This window comes from Macrobrachium nipponense, chromosome 4 (genome assembly GCF_015104395.2).
Source record: "Macrobrachium nipponense isolate FS-2020 chromosome 4, ASM1510439v2, whole genome shotgun sequence".
In the NCBI taxonomy this organism is placed as follows: Eukaryota; Metazoa; Arthropoda; class Malacostraca; order Decapoda; family Palaemonidae; genus Macrobrachium; species Macrobrachium nipponense.
In genome coordinates this window covers 125768901-125791779 of record NC_061100.1, presented here as the reverse complement: position 1 = coordinate 125791779, position 22879 = coordinate 125768901, and the positions used below count along the sequence as shown (strand labels likewise).

Sequence of the window (22879 nt, the reverse complement as noted above, 5' to 3'; positions counted from 1 at the left end):
CAGCTCAGACACAATAGAAGATGAAAATTATCATCAATATCCGCAAGATTTTTTGAATAACTTAAATCCATCGGGACTGCCAGTGCACAAAATAACGTTGAAGAAGTACTGCCCGGTAATGTTGCTTCGGAATTTCGATCCTGCCAATGGACATTGCAACGGAACGAGGTACACCGTTACGGAGCTAAACTCCCACGTCATCGAAGCAGTGATAGCAACGGGCCCTCACACTGGCAAACGTCTGTTCATCCCCCGGATTCCTCTGATGCCTTCGGACAACCAGTTTCCATTCCAGTTATGGCGCAGGCAGTTTTCCATCAACCTGGCCTTCTCATTCACTGCAAACAAGTCGCAGGGCCAGACTTTGGATCGTGTTGGTGTGTTTCTGCCGTCACCCATGTTCACGCATGGCCAACTGTATGTGGTGATGAGCAGAGCAACTGACTCTGCCAACTTGAAATTAAGTTGTGGACAAACTGATAATATTGTGTACAAAGAGGTTCTGTGGTAGGTATGTATAAAAATCGCCCTTATTTTAATATTGCTGAACAAATAGTAAATATAAATTTTTCACTTCTGCACCCGTATTTTATCACCCATCGTAGATGGGTCAGTTTGCTAGTATGGAGAACGCTGAAATTCTCTTACAGCCCACTTATTCCCAACCCTTGTGATCAATACCCTCACGGACAGTAGAATGTTGTCTATAACATCGGCCTTACCATACTAAAAGTTTAACTGAGCGCCCTTTTCGTTGATGATTCACATGAAATTTGTGTGTTTTGAAATGGATGAATTTCAACTGTTTTTTGTAATATTTTAATTCCGATGAACTTAATGACTCTTTAAGGCCGTTGCCTACTGTTACTTGCATGTCAATTCCGATAAAAGTTTTTTCGTTCGCTACTGAGAATTAAGTCTATTCTGGTGATGCAGTATACGACGATAGCTTCAATATTATAGATGATGATATTCCTCGAACCAGATAAAGCATTTGTGCCTAATAATTTAAGATTCAGCGATGCATAGAAAATTTACCTCCAACTGTATCAAGGAATATATAATTACATTTAGAGATGATCCTGGGTGGACCAGTACCTAGAGAGAGAGAGAGAGAGAGAGAGAGACCATGCAGTCACTTACATAATGACGTGACATACCGCAAATTTGCCTCTTAAACGTAACAACGAAATATCGCTTAGCTATTATTCTTGCGTGACTGAGGAATGGCAAGTAATTCTATATCACCGAGAATGGATTTTTTTTGCTCATTCAAGACGTCGTCAAGAGCCCAGAGGTATTTGGGCCACGTGCGCATAACGTATATATAGCTCAGCTACATCATATGTCTGTGTGGACTGAATGTTGTGTTTATTGGGGTTACCTATATACGTTCACTGTAGGTGGCGGCTCAGGTTTCACTGCGATTAGGCTTAGAACACTCGCAAGTTAGTTATTCGATCTAGATTGAACTGGCTTATCCCAGTAGCTACTGTGATCCCTGACGTAAGGCTGCCACTTTAGTCCAGCCAACATTCTAAAATTGCTTTGATGGGACAATAAGGAAAGCTGCTTTGCAACATCTGTTAACCCATTCCAGTCTTTTCTAAAGCGTTAATTTAATCCTCTCCGGGGCTTGGCTCGAGATCTTAGGGATTTCATCAATATTCAATTAAAAAAAAATTTCTCTGAGTATCTTTTAAGCAGTTTTTCTTTTCATTTCAGTGCATATGAAATTAACAACACTGGCAATCCTAATAATGATAATGAGTTTTAAGTTATGGAAGATATATATTTTTTCACTGTATCTTATACATTTCTTGCGGATTGTCATTGTGTGATCTCCGTTCTGGTTAAATCTGACATTCTCCTCTGAGTGACCACTAACTTTCAAATGTTCATGTTGACCTCAGGCCCTCGAGACAGATTTGACAATGCGGGTACATGAATTTGCCTTATGTCTTTGCTTTTATGAATAAAAAAAAAGTTTCTGATAAAAATTGATAATTACAATTTTCTAATGAAAACAGCTAATAGTACACTGTTTATTACACGAACGTATATCTTAGTTTAACCAGACCATTGAGCTGACTAACAGCTCTCCTAGGGCTGGGCCGAAGAATTAGATATTATTTTTACGTGGCTAGGAACCAATTGGTTACCTAGCAACGGGACCTACAGCTTATTGTGGGATCCGAACCACATCACATCCAGAAATGAATTTCTATCACCAGAAATAAATTCCTCTGATTCCGCGTTGGCCGAGCCGAGAATCGATCTTCCGACTACCAGACTGGTAGCCGAGCGCGAAAACCACTCGCCCAACGAGGAACTACTGTTTATTACAAACTAATAATAACTGCATTTAGGCAAATTTGTGCCTAATTAGTGTCTGCTAAGCTCATGGATTCTTCATGACAGTGATACGTTGAGCATAGAATGAATTCCCTTATTCGCCCCACCAGAGTTCTTAGGGTATTAGCTGGCTAAGTGTGAAAGGGATTGGAGGCTTAGTGTGACCCTCCTGGCTCAGTCTTAGCCACACAGACGTTTGGACTTCATCATAAACATGGTCAGGTTTTTCACTGCGAAGCCTTCTACGTGTTTATAAACGGCTTCGCCCCGTGCATATACAACCTTATTCCTGTGTATTTGTAGGCTTAGGTCTGACTAAAATTGTTGAAGCATATTTGAAATGCGATGTGGAGAAAGAGAACCATGATTGCAGTGCGGACAAACAGTACAGAGATCAGAGATCCAATTCTATGGAGATTGATAAATTCATGGAATTTGCGCTGCCAAGCCGAGCACTAGGGCACCTCCGGCCATTCAGCGCTGAAGACAGTGTAAAGTGGGAGTTGGAGTGGTTGTGTAACAAGATGAAAAAGATTCAGGAAACAAAAGAGATGAAGTACAAGGATCTAAAGGTGGAGCTGAGAGAAAAACCCAGAGTTGCACCGATAAGTGATCGTTAGAGAGGTTGGATAAAAAGACTTAAAGAGGAAATTAGAATGGAGGTAAAATAAAAGGCTAAAAAGTGGTTCAGCCAGGGCATGAAGAGACGCTGCAAATGCCCTTTAGTATTCTTACAGTGCAAAAGATGAGGTGCACTCACGGCACTAACTCCTACTCCCTCACGGGAAAAGCTATGGTGATGGAAAGCTCGAATGGTCGAGCTCGTTTGAGGATGAAGCTGATATCATTCATATCAAGGTGCGTAACTGAGCCTCAATGTCCTCACATATGCTGGCAAACAGGCCTGTGGTAAGAGTATTCGCGAGAACATCACAGTAAACTGAAAGACAAATAAATAAAGTGACAAACTAAGAAACCAAAGGTGATTATTCGAAGAAACATTAAAAAAAGGAAGAGAGAAATAGTGATGATTATTAGATCACTGCCGTGAAGATCATTTCCCTCACGTCAATTTCGCGAAAGCCGCCCTCATCGTTTATAAAACTTGCTTGAAAATGTCAGATTGCCTTTATTGTCTCTTACCTATTGTATCCACGAAGCTTTATGGTAATGAGACGAACGGAGTACATTCAAGCGTCATTCTTTCCTAAAATGCAAGCACACAAGGGTCAGAATTGCGTGTTACCCTGTGGGATCGAAACCGTTGCCGTAAACAATTCATCTAAGAAAAGAAATTACGGTCTGGAGGGGAATGTAAGCAAGTTCACTCTTTCCAGCCTTTCAGAATACGGATAAAAGTCCTTTGGCGGAGATCAATGTACGTGGGAGGGTAGTTATACACGCAGATGAGAAGCAAAGGAGGAAGCAGCTTAAATACTCTAAATAAAGATGGGGGTTTTTTCTTCTTCACGAAACGTTTCTGGATTATGGCCAAATGTGATAGTTTGAACATTGATGTTCTATATCTAAAAACAAATTTTATTGTTAGTTTGCTAATCACTTTTACATGACGTTGCGCGGCAGTGCTGCCTTCCCCTCCAACGATAATCAAAGTTTTGTTATGAAAACATCATGGTCCTTTCAAAAAGCTTACTAAACATGAATTGACAAACATAACATAATGAAGGTTTTGCTTTCCATTGGCGATATAAATGTGAAAATGATAATGCTGATCTTTACCCGCTTCTTTTATAAAGTACATCATGAACAAATAAAATAAACAAACTAAAATCGCCACAGCAAACGTGAGGCGTGGTTGCCTGACAGTTATGAGCCCCTTGAAAGGGGAAGGGACTCTCTCCTTTGGCTGGGTGAAGCAGTGGTTTAAAATATTTCCTGCAAAGAGACAAAGACAGAGAGAGAGAGAGAGAGAGAGAGAGAGAGAGAGAGAGAGAGAGAGAAGAAGAACGAGGTGTGAAGGTGTGGTACAAACTTTCTGGACTTTTTTTCTCAAGTGGACACGAGACACTTTTCTCTTCGTAGTATGTTTAATAACCGCTACAGCGAAAGAAATTTTGAAGACCTGAAGTGTTGACAACACTTCGATTGAACCTCTAAGGTTTTCAACAGCCTTCCATTCATTAAAACGTCATTCCTTCCAGGTACGCCGTAGCCAAGTCACTACGGTTTTTCCCTAATTTTTAAGAATTGATTCGTGAACTGCTTTGAGCACTTTCCTTCACTCTGAGAACTCTTATTCTTATTACTATTACTATACGTATTTCCGATTCGTTATTAGATACATCTCGTTAGCATTTCCCTGAATAATATTTTAAAATATTAAACAATTTTATTTTATAATGTCATACTTTTTAAACAAGAATATATAGTTTTTATAGTACAAAGAAACTGAAAGCTACTGTTAATACAAATAACTACAAAATCGTGACCCTTTACACAATTTTCGCGTAATATTTTATTTTGTTCATTGGAATACTGGAACAGTTGACCGAAGATGGCCAGTTCAACAAACACTTGTTAACTAAAAACTTTATCTACCTCGGCTCGAATAAGGATCCTTTCGCTGAATCACAATCTTTTCAAAAAATGTTCAAACATTCTGTGATGGATCGACGTGTTATATCTAACTTTAGATATAACCTTTGATTTAAAAAAAAAAAAAATACGCAATCTCTATATTCCAATTCTCACTGTCATCGCTTTCCATGAGCATCCACTACTATTGTAATGGCAAGACGGGTCAGAACCAGACCCTGCCAGACAGAGAGAGAGATCAACCCGGTGGGACCAGCTGTAAAAACCGAGCAAGTACCCCCCCAAGAGAGCCGTTCGTAATGCAGTACATAATTATGCCATTTTTGTATCCTTCACCTGCGCTATTAAGACGTTATAACATGCCTCTCGTCGAGGGTATGGTCTTCAAATAAGCTATTTCAAAAGCCATTAAGGCAAGCATGATTACACCCTTGTTTTTATTAGCGATAATGGGAGGTGTGTAACGTGAAAACGCGATTTTTTCCCCCATCCAAACCATCAATCACGCACAAGGCAGTGGGTCTTTGTTCCCCAAAATAAACAAGTGATTTGAAAACTATTACTGAAATAAATCTCCCGTTTTGCTTGCTTACAAAACCAATAGAATGATTAGAAAACAAGTAAAAAATGCGCCGAGGTTTCTTCGACGCTATCAAGTTTCCTGTTCGGTGGTGGCCTCAGCCAAGGCCCTTGAAACTCTTAACCACGGCCCATGAAACTCGGCCACGGTCCGTTGGTGGCGTATGTTGTTGGTTCCTACAGTGCTGCCAGAGGTACGATTATAGCTAAATTTAACCTTATTAAATAAAATAAATACCACTGAGGCTAGAGGGCTGCAATTTGAATTGTTTGATGATTGGAGGGTAGATGATCAACATACCAATTTTCATCCCTCTAGAGCCTCAGTAGTTTATAAGATTTGAGGGCGGACGGACAAAGCCGGAACAATAGTTTTCTTTTGCATACAACTAAAAAACACTCGTAGTTTTCCTTCTCTGTTTCAGCACTCAGAGAGATTAATAACTAAACATCAAAATATATCGATGAGGCCAGAAAAACCAACAGAGAGAGAGAATGAGATAAACTTGAGATCTAAGGGAAGGAAGAAAGAGAGAAACCGTCTCCATGGGAATTTTTCTAAATGACTGATTTGATTCATTTTGTTTTATTAAGCGCCATCTGTACCAATCATTTTCTTACTTGTGAGTTTATGACTACTTCCTTGCTGCTATATGATTAGTTAACAACCCAGTAAGATTATGTGGTGCTGGGATGGTTAATGAACATCCGGTAAAAATACATGATCCTTATTATCAATATTATTACCAATTGGGCGGCCTAACGGCGATAACTCACGCTGCTTCAAGTCAAACCATCAAAGGGATAAATAGGTATCTCGGAACACTCTGCTACATAAACGTCACCGTTAATTGCATTTCAAATAGTCTTCCAACGTCAAACTGCTAATTATTCTTTATAGCGGAGGTGAAAAGACAAAGCTTAACTAAGCCTAGTATTCGAGAAGATGAAACCTATTCACGTGAAACTAGCACACAGGGGCCATTGACTTGAAATACAAGCTTCCAAAGAATGTTGGGTTCAACTTTCCATCGTAGACCCCACACAGCAGCAGTAACTGATCACGATACAGAGCTGGTGATTTTTCATCGCTTGGGGAGATGCAAGCCTGTGACATCTGACTGGCATGTCACGACACCAACCTCTATACCAGCGGACCAGCTAAATAATAATTATACTAGAAAAATTAATAATAATAATAATAATAATTCGGTATTATTATTATTATTATTATTATTATTATTATTATTTTATTATTATTATTATTATTATTAGATTATTTATTATTATTCTTATTATTATTATTATTATTATTATTATTATTATTATTATTATATTATTATTAAAACAGACACTGATAGAAAATAATCTACCTGATGGCCGCAAGATTTGGACCATTTGAAAAATGACTGTTAACCTGTCTAGAGAAAATCTGTTGAACTTACTGTGTGGTGAATTCTATGAATTACTACTGAGGTATAGCATTGCATGACAGGTGATATAGCAGTATAAGCCGAACTCTCTTCCTCTTCGGCGCCAGATCGATGCACCTGAGTCCTGCACCTGGCAGAGGAGTTCATTTCTATGGCGTACGTTACGATCAGGCCTTAAAGATGCCACCCCAACTCACGCACGCAGTGGACTACATAAGAATCAGACGCATGTAGTACATACGTAGGTCTATACTGCATTTGCCATGTTCATTTATATTCTGCTAGTAATATGTGCATGTGCTCAACACGTTTTTATATAGTTTGAAGTTTAACACACTATATATATGTATATGTATATATTAAAAAATATATACAGTATATATATATAATATATATATATATATATATATATATATATATAGATATATATATATATATAAGGGCATATGTATACTAGTAATCTTCATATGCACGAAATAATATCACTCAATAATTAGTTTGTAAAAAAATCAAACTTTTGACCAAAACTAACGCCAGAGTTTTAATTGTCATTTCATTCACTATTATGCATACTCATCTGGAATAATAATAATAATAATAATAATAATAATAGTAGTAGCCATGATAATAATAATAATAATAATAATAATAATAATAATAATAATAATATAGTAGTAGCCATGATTCCCATGACAAAAGTACTACAGAAGATGGATGCCGGGTACCAACTCAAGAAAAGAGGCAACAAAATCAACCATCTGATGTTCATGGACGACATCAAGCTGTATGGTAAGAGCATCAAGGAAATAGATAGCCTAATCCAGACTGTAAGGATTGTATCTGGGGGACATCAGGATGGAGTTTGGAATAGAAAAATGCGCCTTAGTCAACATACAAAAAGGCAAAGTAACGAGAACTGAAGGGATAAAGCTACCAGATGGGAGCAACATCAAACACATAGATGAGACTGGATACAAATACCTGGGAATAATGGAAGGAGGGGATATAAAACACCAAGAGATGAAGGACACGATCAGGAAAGAATATATGCAGAGACTCAAGGCGATACTCAAGTCAAAACTCAACGCCGGAAATATGATAAAAGCCATAAACACATGGGCAGTGCCAGTAATCAGATACAGCGCAGGAATAGTGGAATGGACGAAGGCAGAACTCCGCAGCATTGATCAGAAAACCAGGAAACAAATGACAATACACAAAGCACTACACCCAAGAGCAAATACGGACAGACTATACATAACACGAAAGGAAGGAGGGAGAGGACTACTAAGTATAGAGGACTGCGTCAACATCGAAAACAGAGCACTGGGGCAATATCTGAAAACCAGTGAAGACGAGTGGCTAAAGAGTGCATGGGAAGAAGGATTAATAAAAGTAGACGAAGACCCAGAAATATACAGAGACAGGAGAAAGACAGAAAGAACAGAGGACTGGCACAACAAACCAATGCACGGACAATACATGAGACAGACTAAAGAACTAGCCAGCGATGACAATTGGCAATGGCTACAGAGGGGAGAGCTCAAGAAGGAAACTGAAGGAATGATAACAGCGGCACAAGATCAGGCCCTAAGAACCAGATATGTTCAAAGTACGATAGACGGAAATAACATCTCTCCCATATGTAGGAAGTGCAATACGAAAAATGAAACCATAAACCACATAGCAAGTGAATGCCCGGCACTTGCACAGAACCAGTACAAAAAGAGGCATGATTCAGTGGCAAAAGCCCTCCACTGGAGCCTGTGCAAGAAACATCAGCTACCTTGCAGTAATAAGTGGTACGAGCACCAACCTGAAGGAGTGATAGAAAACGATCAGGCAAAGATCCTCTGGGACTATGGTATCAGAACGGATAGGGTGATACGTGCAAACAGACCAGACGTGACGTTGATTGACAAAGTCAAGAAGAAAGTATCACTCATTGATGTCGCAATACCATGGGACACCAGAGTTGAAGAGAAAGAGAGGGAAAAAATGGATAAGTATCAAGATCTGAAAATAGAAATAAGAAGGATATGGGATATGCCAGTGGAAATCGTACCCATAATCATAGGAGCACTAGGCACGATCCCAAGATCCCTGAAAAGGAATCTAGAAAAACTAGAGGCTGAAGTAGCTCCAGGACTCATGCAGAAGAGTGTGATCCTAGAAACGGCACACATTGTAAGAAAAGTGATGGACTCCTAAGGAGGCAGGATGCAACCCGGAACCCCACACTATAAATACCACCCAGTCGAATTAGAGGACTGTGATAGAGCAAAAAAAAAAAAAAAAAAAAAAAATCGTACCCATAATCATAGGAGCACTAGGCACGATCCCCAAGATCCCTGAAAAGGAATCTAGAAAAACTAGAGGCTGAAGTAGCTCCAGGACTCATGCAGAAGAGTGTGATCCTAGAAACGGCACACATTGTAAGAAAAGTGATGGACTCCTAAGGAGGCAGGATGCAACCCGGAACCCCACACTATAAATACCACCCAGTCGAATTAGAGGACTGTGATAGAGCAAAAAAAAAAAAAAAAAAAAAAAAAAAAAAAATAATAATAATAATAATAATAATAATAATAATAATAATTGAATTACATGTTTATTTCAAGCATCTTACGAAAAAACGCATTTTAAGCATGTTTAATCACTTAATCATTATGTTTTCTTTTACTCAAAATTTTCAATTAATATAATTGCTTGTTAGTGAAGTCTTCACGACATTCAAGGCGCTTCTTGCACTCGCCACAACGTTATTTTTGTTTAATGGAAGGAGATTTCATGGAAATATACTGGAATTTCATCACGAATTTCAATAATTAAGATTTTCACATTTTTCAATAAGGAACTGAATGAGTATTAAAGAATGATTTGGATTTTGACACACATCACACACACACACACACACCATATAGATATATATAGTTAAAGGCAAAAGCCACGAAGGAAAGTGAAACAAAGGAGTATATACTATACTGCAAGGCCTATCGACTCAATGTCCTTTATTTAGCAGACAAAGTCGAAAGGCCTCGCCGTACTCTTTCGTTTAACTTTTCTTCGTGGCTTTTGCCTTTATTTATATGCTCATCACGAAGCAAATTTTCGTGACTCGTTATATATATATATGATTATATATATATATATATATATATATATATATTATAATATAATATAATTATATAATACACACATTTATATATTATATATGAATATATATAATATTCAAATACGCATATAATATAAATAAAGGTATAAGCCACGAAAGAAAGTGAATTATACCTTTATTTATGGATTCAGTTATACATGGATCTATTATATATATATATATATATATATATATATATATATATATATATATATTATATATATATGAATAACTTGATCAAGAAGTATATAAAACGTGATGCTATGTTTAAATAAAGGTTTTTTGCCATGAAGGAAAAAATGAAAAAGCGAGATAGCCAAGTACTTTTCGGTCCGAACAGGACCGAAAGTACTTGGCTATCTCGCCATTAACTATCGGATCCTTGTTTAGAATGAAAGACCGCCTTAGTCCTCTTCTAAAATCTAATGTTGTATATAAATATACGTGCCCGAGATGTGATCACGGGACTTATGTGGGTTGCACGAAGAGGTTACTAAAAGTGAGAATAGATTCTCACAGAGGTTTAAGTTTTAGAACGGGCAGCAGATTAACAAACCCCGAACAGTCAAGTATCAGAAACCACTCTAAATCATGTAAAAAACATATATTAATGAAAAGGATTTTACTATTATAGGCCAAACACAAAACGAAAACGACCTAACAACCTTGGAATCCATTATGATAAAAAAAGATAGTTCCGTCCCTAAATGCGCAATCCTCCTCTGTTCAATTGTTCATCGCCTAGAGTGCTTGTTTATATTTTCTAAAAATACTCTCAGTCACTGCCCGTCCTTTGCGAGGATAAGGTACAGAATAGCCTTACCGTTTTAGTGTTATTTATTTATTTTCGTATGCTTTTTTTGTAATTTTTAAATAATTTTAATGTAACTGTACTGTACATAATTTTATGTTTTTCTGTTTTAAGAGATTCATAACTTTTTAATGTTCTACATTCTGATGTTGATGCTCATTGAATTTTAAATATTGCGTAGTTTTTATGAATTATGCAGTGCGTAGTTTTAATGTTCGTGTGTTTATCTTTAATTAATTATAGCCTTGAGAATGCGACTATGAGTCGTGAAACGTCGGCGAAATAAATGTACCTGAGTACGATGCCTTTCCCTATGGTTCCCCTGATGAGATATATATATATATATATATATATATATATATATATATATATATATATATATATATATATATATATATATATATATATATATATATATATATATATATATATATATATATATATATGTGTGTGTGTGTGTGCGTGTGTGTGCAGCAGGCAGTCATTTGAGAATACAACCATGTTAAATATTGCAAGTTAGTGTTCTATCTACAACTATTCAATTTTCTTCACAGAAAACTGTCTGACTACCAAACAAATCGCTGAATCCTTTAGGAATAAATGAAGATATAGTAGAAAATGCGGACGTTTTCCTTTAGTGACAGACTTCCCTCACAAATACATGACGTCAGGACATAGTAAGACAGCAGGTTCTAGAATAATAATCCAACTTTTAATTCCATTGGGACGCTTCGGTTTTAACACACTAAGCCATTTTTTTTTTTACCTAAAACATGAGGCAAAACATCGACTATAGCGCTTGTTTGGCTGTTCCGGAGAGGGTCAGATTCCCTAGGAATCAATCTCTAGCAACTATTTAGAATGATAGAAAGGGAGAAGACTGGAACTTGAGAAGTCATTTTAAGAAAGACAGTCATGCTTCTTCGACTTTAAGAGCAACGATCAGTTTAAAGGTTCAGTTATGTACCTGCTGTCTTTACACAAGCATGGATACCCGGCCAAGAAGATGGATGAATCGTGGTTGCAGAGAGTAACGTTCTTTTCATATATGGTAGAACCTTTGTAACGTCTAACTGGAGTTATAAAAAAAACATGTTTTTCAAGGAGAACAGTAATCGGGTAGGTACTAGGGGATCGCATCATGTCTTGAACTTCTGGAGTTCAAAATTGATGCCAACCAACAGCATCTGGTGTTTTTAGGCGGCCGCCTATCCAAGTACTGACCAGACCCTAAGTTGTTTCATTTCGCCGATAGGGCAAAAAGCGGTGCTTTCAACTTGGTATGGCTCTAGGATATTGGTAGGGAAGCAATAACGGTAGTAAAAGTCGCAGTTATAGGCATAAAGAACTGGGCCACGATTACATTACCTCGAGCAGCCATTACCATTGGAATTACACTTTTTCCTTTAAGAACTTGGACAAGAAAGAAAATTATAACGGAACTCAAAGTTTCCTCAAGGTTTTATAATAGCAATGTTCGAAAATTATCTTTTAAAAGGACACACATACTTTAATAAATTATAACGAAGGCAAAAGTGCATCACAATCTGAAATTTCCTGTATGCGACTACACTACAGAAATGTGCCAACCTGTCGACAAATTTCCTGGGTATACAGTCAACACTAACACTTCCGCAGCGCTCTGGGCTAGATACAAAACAAGTTGGAAAGGTCTTTTGTAAAATTCTTTTGGCCCCATCGTAATTCTTTCTGCTTTTAGTTTTCGGTAAAGGAAAACTATTGGGCCAACTTTGTCCGTCCGTCCGCCGTCGGATCTCAAAAACTACTGAGGCCAGAGGGCTGCAAATTGCTATGTTGATCATCCACCCTCCAATCATCAAACGTACCAAATTGCAGCCCTCTAGCTTCAGTAGCTTTTATTTTATTTAAGGCTAAAATTACCCATAATCATACTTCTGGTAGCGCTAAAGGTACCAACAACATAGGCCACCACCGGAAAGTGGCTGAGTTACATGGGCCGCGGCTAAGAGTGTTATGGGCCGTGGCTGAGGCCACCACCGGTCAGAAAACTCGATTACGCTAAAGAAACTTTGGCGCATTGTTTACTTGTTTGTGCCTTCCAAACTCGCTGTGCATTACATGATTTTGTTGATTTGCTTAACACTAATACATTTCGGCAACACCAAAATTTCCTGGTCCTCGATCCCATCATCTCGTAACTACGGGCCTGAGACTGAGGGCACTACGAATTATATAGATATAATGAAAAGCTAATATCAAGTAAATACGAGTATGGGTATCTGTGAGGTTCAAGTTATGTTCTGTAACAGATTTCTTCAAAGAGATACAAAAGAAAAGCGAACGGGGTAAAGAGATTCTACATAGGAATGTATTGTGTAGGCGGAAGGCTTACATAACCAGGAGTCATTGTACGAATAGTTTGCATCTATCAATCAGGTAATCAATCAATCAATCACTTATGGTTATTATACTGACAGCCAAAGTAACCTCAAATAAATATCCATTATTGGACCAGCTACCTAAAGTTCCGCATTGGCGTGTTCATGAGTGTACAAATTAACGCTCCCTGTAAGTCAGACTTTTGTATCTAAACAAAATGTAATCAACGTTCAGCAAACGAAAAGAAAACCATCATTAAGAATTATGAAGGCTTGTTGAAGCACAGAAAATACATTTCTTAAGGATGCCGTGAATAGGTGATATGGCAGACTCCAAAAAATTACTACTAACAATATCTCTAAAAAATGACTGGGGATTAACACTATCTCCAAAAACTGACTAGTGAGTAACAATATCTCCAAAAAATGACTGGGGAGAAATACTTTCTCCAAAAAAATGACAAGTGAGTTACAGTATCTCCAAAAATTGACTAGGGAGTAACACTATCTCCAGAAAATTACTAGTGAGTAACAATATCAGTATCTAACAGTACCTCAAATCCAAGTAATCATGTACTTTAGAGGACCAGCTTACAAGAGTACATCATCAATCTTGAGGTGTGAGTGTGTACTTAGCGTGACGTGCTTACAAAGCCCCTTCCTGCGCACGTGTGTAATAATTACATTCCATTACACTTCCCATGAGAGTCCCTCCTCCCAATTCCAATTAAGGGCAACTAGACAAACAAGTGCGTTATGAAAACAGAAGAAGAAGAAGAAGAAGAAGAAGAAGAAGAATAGGGAGAAGAAGAAGAGGAAGAGGGCTCGTGTCCTCTCTCCATAATTTCCTTACCCGCGGACGGAGGAAGAAGCAAGCAGCACCCGTGCAAGCACCGCCTCCGCCAAAACCCGCCAAATCAGGAAGAAGAATCTTGGGACAGTCATGATGGAAGAGGAGAGGTAAACAAATCTCTTCAGATAAACCGTCGTCAGACGAAATGACTGTTCGGGGTAGGTCAGCGCCTACGATGTAATTACAGTGCAGCTTATTCCAAGACGGTAGTGTGATTAACTGCTCCCGATCTTCATCATGCGTTCATGTTTAGTCCATTTCACTTCATTAACATACGCATAAGCCAATCAATAGCGGTAAAGAGGAATCTGGAAAGGAGAACGATGTTCCAAAAGCTATAAAAACTGTGAAGTTCAGCAGCAAGGCACGACAAGGTACGTGATTATCTAGGTTCTACCCATGAGGGAAATCTTATGATGGATTTCTGCCTGATTAAAGCGGAACCACATGGTTCTCTTTCCTTCTTCTTGGCTTTTCCTTCTTCGCAAAGGCACAGACACACACACACAAACACACACCGCCAATACCTCTAGCGGCAGAGCCAATGCCCCCACCACGAGTAGCTCCATCTAATCACCAAAACTGACATGCGAATCACTACGTAACTCCCCGGCGGAACACAGAGCGCAGACGCCCACTGCGAAACTCTTGGAAATTCCTGGGGGCTTTAACGAGCTCGGCCAACCGCCACCTTCGGCAGGAAGGTCGTCACAATACTGAAAAAAGTCCGCATGAGGCTTAAGATCCCCAGTTCTAGAAAGGAGACAGAGCCAACCCTGTGTTTACTGCGGACCAAATCGATTCTTGTTTAACCCTCACCTCTCACTCTCACTCTCTCTCTCTTCCTCTCCCCTTCACCCCGGTCTTCTACCCCCTTCCCCTTCCCTCTCTCTCTCTCTCTCTCCCCTTGCCCATCAATGCTTTCTCATAATCACCCCCTCTCTCTTCCTACCCCTCTCCCCTCCCTCCCTTCTCATTCGTTCCCTTCCCTCGTCTTCTCCTTCCGCGTAAAATGATAGAATGCTGATCCTCTGAAAAAACATTAGGCTAAAAGAGGGAGGTGACCACACGATGGTTATGACGGTGAAGTTGATGGTGACGTTGGGTTTCCTTTGTTCTTAAGTATCTGTCACCGTTATTCGTAGCACTATCGTCTAATTTGAAAAGTAAGTCCGTCGGAATGTATGTGAATTTGAGATGGCAATCCAGATGACTTCATTTGGTTTTTCCGGGAATAAATGAGTGTTTTGGTGAAGTGTAAGCGATATTTCATTTAAATGAAAAGTGAAGAAATTGTAATAAAGAATTTTAGATCAAGATAGTAAAACCTAGCAAATGCGAAAAAGGGTATAATTAAAGTCAGGTAAGATGAAAGTCCAGTACCACAGGAATATGTCATTACAATAAAGAAGTAATACATGAGAGAAAAGTCCAAAACAAACACATAGCTGTAAAAATATTAAAGAGGGAAATGAAAAGGCTGCAGAATGAGAGGTCAACTCGTGCAAAAATAATCCGGAAGTAAAGAATAGAAAATCATCTCTACTTTGACAGATTACAAATAAGGAAGCTTGTCGATTCTTCCGTCCTTCAGTCGAGGTGTGGCAAATGTAACTATTGAAGATATATTAAAACTATCACAAACTACAGCACCACTATGAAAACCAATATGCAAACCAGTCAACTATAAATCGCCAGCTCTGGGTAAAATATTTCAAGAAAATCTGCGGTAAGAAAACTACAAAATAACAACAGCAACAACGATCAGACTATGAGAACAATAACGGCGTAAACTGAACCTGCCGGAAAGAAAAAAAAGAAGAACAGAAGAAGAAAGCTTGAAAACGAAGGGCTTTCAAGGCGAACGATAAAAGCACACCTGAACGCAACACCAAGGGAAACCAGGAAGTCATCAGCGGACTATTCGTCTTGCTAATTCCATATATTTTCGACCATCTTCATTTATTTTTGTCTCTCGTTCAATTAAAAACCCCTTTCTTCTTCTTCCTCCTCCTCCTCTTCTTCTTCTTTGTGGCAGCACACCATGCGATGGTGAGGTTTAGTAGTCGTCGGCTTCTCGGGGAGATTTTCCATGGCCTGGACACAGTAGTCTTTTGGTTGCTACGGTATCCGATGTTACCAGCTTGACCGCTGGGTGTTGGCGTTGAACTCTATCAATATTAAATCCTATTATATGTAGTCACTTTCACTTTTCTGCTTTGCTTTGCTATTGACTCTCATAAATTACGTTCTACTCAATGGATATTTAGTGGTCAAACTAGTAACTTTTTTTGTCTGCTTCCTAAACATGTATGAAAACTAAAATTCATAACAGAAGTAATAATCTATACAACTTGCATCTAACCATTATAATCAGTGATCCCATACATATGGTCCCCATCCACTGCAAAAATGGTACAATGACAGTATTGCTTCTTCACAATCATTGTAAATTAGACATTTGACGCAAAAAACGAATAGTTGAATCCAGTCAAATTACGCAGTATGACTTAACAAGAAGAGATTCGTAATTTTCAAGGTTGCGAAACTTGTCAAAGAGCCAAGATGTTTGTTTGATTAAAACCTCTACTTGTCTACTCGGATGAGAATCTCAATCGATATTGCGCACCTCTCCGGAATGCATTCTACAAACTCTCGTGTACCTGCGATCCCAGGTGATCCCCCCGAAAATGGATTAGCCTCTTTTCAAGTTTTCTTTATTTTAAGTGAATTACCGCATCGATGACTATTTTCGTTGCAAGGCCAATCCATAATTACAAATCAATAAAAGAAAAAATTGGGGAATAATGTTACAGTGTAAATCTGCTGGACATTCCAGACGAAATCTTCCACCTAAAAGGTTACTCACGCTGCCAACGACCAGGGTTCGCAGTGATGTCTTGAGCCAACAAATAAATCTATAACCGCCACAAAAAAGGGAGGAAAAGTTTGCAACCTCGTTTTTATTCTATTCACGTGATACAAAACTTTTCACACCATCGGTATACCCTAGCAGGCAATTCATCTGCAATAGTTCTCTGCCTGTCTGCATGTAAAGTATATACGTACATGTACTACACACACTCACACACACACACACACACACATATATATATATAGTATATATATATATATATATATATATATATATATATATATATTGCACACGCACACAATATATATATACATAAATATATATATATATATATATATATATTATAATATATTATTATATATATATATTATTATTGATTATTATTATTATATTGCTACTTTCAAAATGCATATTTCCCCTTTTCAATTGTATATATATTGTGTATAAGATTTTGTGCAACAATTTTTCAGATTCCTAGAAAGCTTAGAGATAGGATGTTTTAAATGTGCGTTCAAATTCCGCATAACATATTGTAAAAGAATATATAACATAGAAAGTAGAAAGAGAGTTTTCTTTGTCCATTTGAAACTACGATTGTTTCCCTATTACGACAGCACTGTGAGAATAGAGGAACTCCGAGATTCGTTTGCTTTCCTAATCTGTCAACACGTTTGATAAGCGAGCTCGAATCTTCAATGTGTTTTGGGAATCTGTCATCATGTGTGATAAGGGGCTTCTGCTTCGGTCAATCGAGTCAAGTATGTGTCTTTTTTTTTTTTTTTTTTTAACAGGCTGGTCTCATACTGTATGTCTTTGTCAAAGCCCACGTGCAGGTTACACATTTTGTATGTAAATTTGCGTAAGATTTCGAAGCTTTTGGAAGCTTTATTGCCAAAAACGTTTTTGTGTCATCCACTGTCCAGCTTCCGTAAGGAAGAGAATTTCATTCGGGTGTAGATTCTCAAACCGTTCACATCTCTCTCTCTCTCTCTCTCTCTCTCATAGCACTTTTGATTTCTAAAGTAACGTAACGATTGCATACTCATGATGGTAACTCGTAACTTAAGAATTTCATATTTGATATTTCTTAGAGTTTGTTTAGTGTTGTGTTTTTTGTGGAATCTGAACAAAATTGTTTCGTAACGGCACCTGATTTTTGTGAAAGTGAATTTTTTTGAAGGAAGAAGTTGGTATACCAAGGTAAAGTGTGTTATATTTTTATTAGTTGCAACTAATATCTAAAAACTAATAACTGATAGGAACAGTGGTTAGATAACAACTAATAACAGATAGGAAAAGTGGTTAACTAATAACGGATAGGAACAGTGGTTAACTAATAACGGATAGGAACAGTGGTTAACTAATAACGGATAGGAACAGTGGTTAACTAATAACTAATAACAGATGGTTAAGAAGGTTTGGTAAAAACTGATGGTTACAATGTTTTGAGTGAAAAAGATTTACCCTTTTTACACATTGCAAATTTTTGTGTTTTGTGTTTGTTTAATTTTTTGTGCATTTGTTCATTTTCTTGTTGAAGTGTGCCTTTTTATTTCATATTTTCATTTGCATTCACAATTTAATTGAGTTAGTTATTTTCATTGCTTAATCATTGAACATTTAATTAAATTTAACACTTGTGAATTAATTTGCATTTACTTAGAATTCTTTTCAAGTTTTATTATTGTTTAGCACTTGTGAATTAATTTCAAATTTTCAATTATTGCCTAATACTTTTGAATTTTGATTGAATTAATTTTATTGAATTTTGTGATAAATTAATTTCGATTTAATTTTACTTAATTGATTCAGGAATTAATTAAACTTTACTTTGTTTTCAAGTAACAGTAATTTTCCCTGATATTGTGAATTTCACTTATAAACTTTGAGTTTAATAATAAATTTTTCTATTTAAAATTTTTATAAGTGTTTTCTTTATTTTATACCAGTATATTTGCATTTAATTATGATTATATTTATGTTAGGTAGAAACATAGAGTGGTAATTGATCTGCTTTCCTTCAATTTACTTGAAGTGACTTAGAACAGGGAAGCACTTCGACTTCTGAAATCAGGAAATACTTAGACTTTTAAAGTTGTTGATGGAGCGATGGCCTTTGATTAATCTAATTACTTACCTGTTTTGATGAACTTAGTCTGATTTTCTACAATATTGGTAAGTTGCTAAGGGATCACTGTTGCCTTTAGAGTATTCAGTCGTTTAATATCTGTGATGAGGGTTCAGGTGTCTGGCTTTTGTGAGGTATGAGTTAATGAATGGTAAGTGTAGTAACCAGATACTTGGCACTTCGTCACAATATATATATATTAATATATATATGTGTACAGAGAGAGAGAGAGAGAGAGAGAGAGAGAGAGAGAGAGAGGGGGCATGACTTAAACATCAAATGCAGAAAAGGCTTGATCAACATGATAGCAGTGAGAAGTCGAATGCTGCTTGCAACAATATATCAGAAAAAAAGATATGAGAACTGTTGTTAATGATATGAAAATAACGAAGATATGAAATATGCAATTAGCGGGCCTGGGACAAATTTAAGACATTTTTTTAAAATTATGAAATTCATGGCGTAATTTACCGCTTTTGTGCTGTAAATAATCTTGTAATTGGAGGCATTCTTTTTCTAACATAAGGACACCCATAAACAAACTTGGGCATATCCAGGATGTAGCCAAAGGAGCCAAATACATCACATATCAATCCAGATATGTTAGGACCTACTGAGGACCAGATGTCGACAGTGCTCAAAAACTTGCTATTGCCACACTAAAGTTGAAACTAAAAGCACACAACAATACAGTTGACAGATACAATAAAGCTTCCCGAAGATGAAAGCGGAGAGGTTTATGAAAGTGTATGTCGAAATGGGCTCTCAGTTCTAAAACCCATACTTGAGAATTGTAAATCAACCTGCTGAAAAAAAAAAAAAAAAAACTGGAAAATGGGGTAACACGACAGAGAGCCTGGAAATGGATCGAGACCTGGGATACAATAACTAAACAACGAAAGTATATGTGGCAAACGCCAATGTCTTGTTTCATTTCCGTTTTCATTCATCCACGCGTATACGTCTATCTACATTTTTATTCACATAGCGCTGATTTTCCATTTATATATTTATATATCACAATTGCCAACACCTTTGTAGCTGCCTGTTTATCGATATTGACTTTTGCTCAGTTCACGAACAACTCTGTTAAATTCCGAAGTTAATTTCCTTAAGTAAAATTCGTCCCCTGCAACGTCTTGTTCCTTTGTCCGCTGGAGACAAATCGGTCTAGCGAATTGTCTCAAGAATCGTCAGACACTCGTCTTACCCTCTTGATTCCCAAAGGATAACACCCTGCCTGTTATTTCTGACAGACAGAAAGAATGCAGGGCGAGGGGCGTGAGTCTATAGAAATTCTATCGCAAAACCGGTTAAACAAATCTGGTAGTATCCAGCAAAAGCTTCGAGGGTCTCCTTCCAGTGAAATACATACGTAAGTAGATGATCAAATACGACTTTTTCATACACATATTCGGAGCCTTCTCGCTCATTGCAGAACTGCAACAACGTCATCAAAAAAATTATAAATGAAACATGAATGACAGTTGCACCTTCGTCATCCTGTAAATCATACTGCCGATAAGCTATTATGGAGGTGAATAAGAATAAAGGCCACCTTTGTTACCAAACGTTACACACCCTCCATGCCGAAAATCTCATCGCATAACTATTACTTGAAAACGAATTAAACTCTCTGATTCTTACCGTATTCTATTGGATACGGCACATCAGCTGTTAATTTAGCAACAAGTAAGAAACAGTCCAGCCACCATATCCTTTTGTCTGTAATCTGAATTTCTGGAATTTGATGTCTAATCTCCCTGGTGAAAATATTTACACAAAAGCAAGAAGTACTCCTTGGAAAATTGCAGGGAAAAGATAACGAACTCACGACATGCTAAGCGCTCGAGTCTACATAATGGAGTTAATCGAGATGAAGAAAAGATATAAGAAAATGTCTGGAAAAAGAAGCTGAAGATGCTGCCAAACCCATGTATTCAGGGAGTAGCGCTGCTGTTACAGAAATCCCACAGAATTATTCATGAAATAGCCATGGGTTAAAAAGGAGAATACCTGTCAAAAAATAGAGGGGGGAGAGGAGAAAGTCGATAGCATCAGAATAAGACAGATAGTGTAGGGCAGAACATTTCTGAGAAGCCATGAATAACATATAAGAAAGGGATAATTTGGCTGATATGTCAGATGAAGGCCTGAATGTACTATTGAGTAACTTCACGTTTTCCGAGGTGGAATTAGTAATAAGGAAACTTTGGAACTAGTACGTACACGTACGTACTAGTTAGAGAGTTTTACTGAATAAGGGTAAGTAAACAAATTTGGCGACTGGGAATCAGAAGTCATAGCAAAGGTTTCATAGAAATGTAACCAGACTGAATGTGGTAACGATAGAGGCATTGCGCTTACGTTGGTTATCTTGAAAATATTCATTATGGTCATCCTAAATAGGCTGGAGACATTATATTTGAATAATAATAATAAAAGGCATAAGAATGAACAAGCGTTTTTTATGACAAGACACGAGCTGTACAGGTCAAATTTATTAAGATGAATTGTGTAGCAGCTCATGTAATTTATAAATTTCCTTCCATTGAACTTTTGTTATTTACATGAGGGCACTTTACATCGTCCACAGACCATTATTATGGAAGGTTTTCCACTATTATGGCATCCCCGTTAAATATTCAAAGCTAGTTGAAAAGTACCCAAGAACGAATGAGATGCAAAATTATTATTGATGGAGTCTTGTCCAGTGAATGCGCAGTCAATAGAGGGGTGCTACAAGGGAATGTCATTCCAAACTTCCCCTTTGGCTTTCTCACAGATTTTTAATGAAAGAGTGGTCGGATATGGAGGATTTGGTCTAAACTGGAATACCGAAAGAAAACTGAGAGCCGTAGAATACGCATATGATGTTGTTTCAATCAATAAATTACAACCAGATTTACCAAACTTATTTAAAGAATTCGTCATATGTTTGAGAGGTGGGAATCAAATCTTAGAAAACAGAAATAGAGAACAGAGTATTCACAAAAGGAAAAAAAATAACACTAGTTGAAGAAAGGATGAATGACTTCAAGTTGTTAAAATATTTAGGAATGATGGTATCTGATTCAGATTCTCTCGAGTTGGAATTCGGTGAAAGACTAAGTAAGCAATAAGAATGAGCAAGGCGAACAAGATTCGGCAATCACAGACACTGAAATTGCTTTCCAGAGTAAATATTGTATCTTCGTCGAGTATAACCTGTATTGTTATGACAACATAAATCATGGCATACAATAAAGCTCGTGCATATCCAAAAGATCTTATTGATTGAGAATAAAGCTTTAAGTAGAATATCAGGAGCCAAATAACAGGGCAGGGCGACAAATAGCGCCATAAAATAAAAATATGTAAGTTCCAAGTATTAGCCCCAAGCTTTAAATATAAGAGGACAACTATAAAATACTTTCTGTTTTAATTGTTAGATAATCAATCTCTCTTTTTTTTTAAATTCAAATTTGTGTGGTTATTTTTGGCCAGATTTAACCTCAAGCAAGAGGGTCTGGTGAGTCCATCCTTTTATAAGGATTCATATTCCCTCTTTTTCAATTGTATCATCCATAAGGCAAATAGCTCCCAGCAACTGACCTGCCTTTCGCTCTGTCCCAAGGATATGACAGCCACTATTTCCTTTAATTCTCCCTAACTCCTACAGCCTTCTCTCATGCACATGCATCTCTTTGCCTTCCCTTCTACCTTCTATGGTTTTCCAGTGAAATACCTCGATATAATTCGCATCAGACTACATAACCACAGATCGAGGTCGGCC

At 37.4% G+C, this 22879-nt stretch overlaps 1 protein-coding gene across 9 annotated transcripts in view; it reads right to left on the bottom strand.

The window, feature by feature from the left end:
* The window catches only part of LOC135211135 (uncharacterized), a 190385-nt gene that overhangs the window by 54450 nt on the left and 113056 nt on the right, over positions 1-22879 (bottom strand). Inside the window, exon 1 of one of the 9 annotated variants that reach the window (XM_064244287.1) lies at positions 14102-14868. The exons of the other annotated variants lie outside the window; for them this stretch is intronic. The gene's annotated coding sequence lies outside the window, so the exon portion shown is untranslated. Of the gene's footprint in view, positions 1-14101; positions 14869-22879 lie in introns of those variants that run through there. 9 annotated transcript variants of the gene reach the window in all.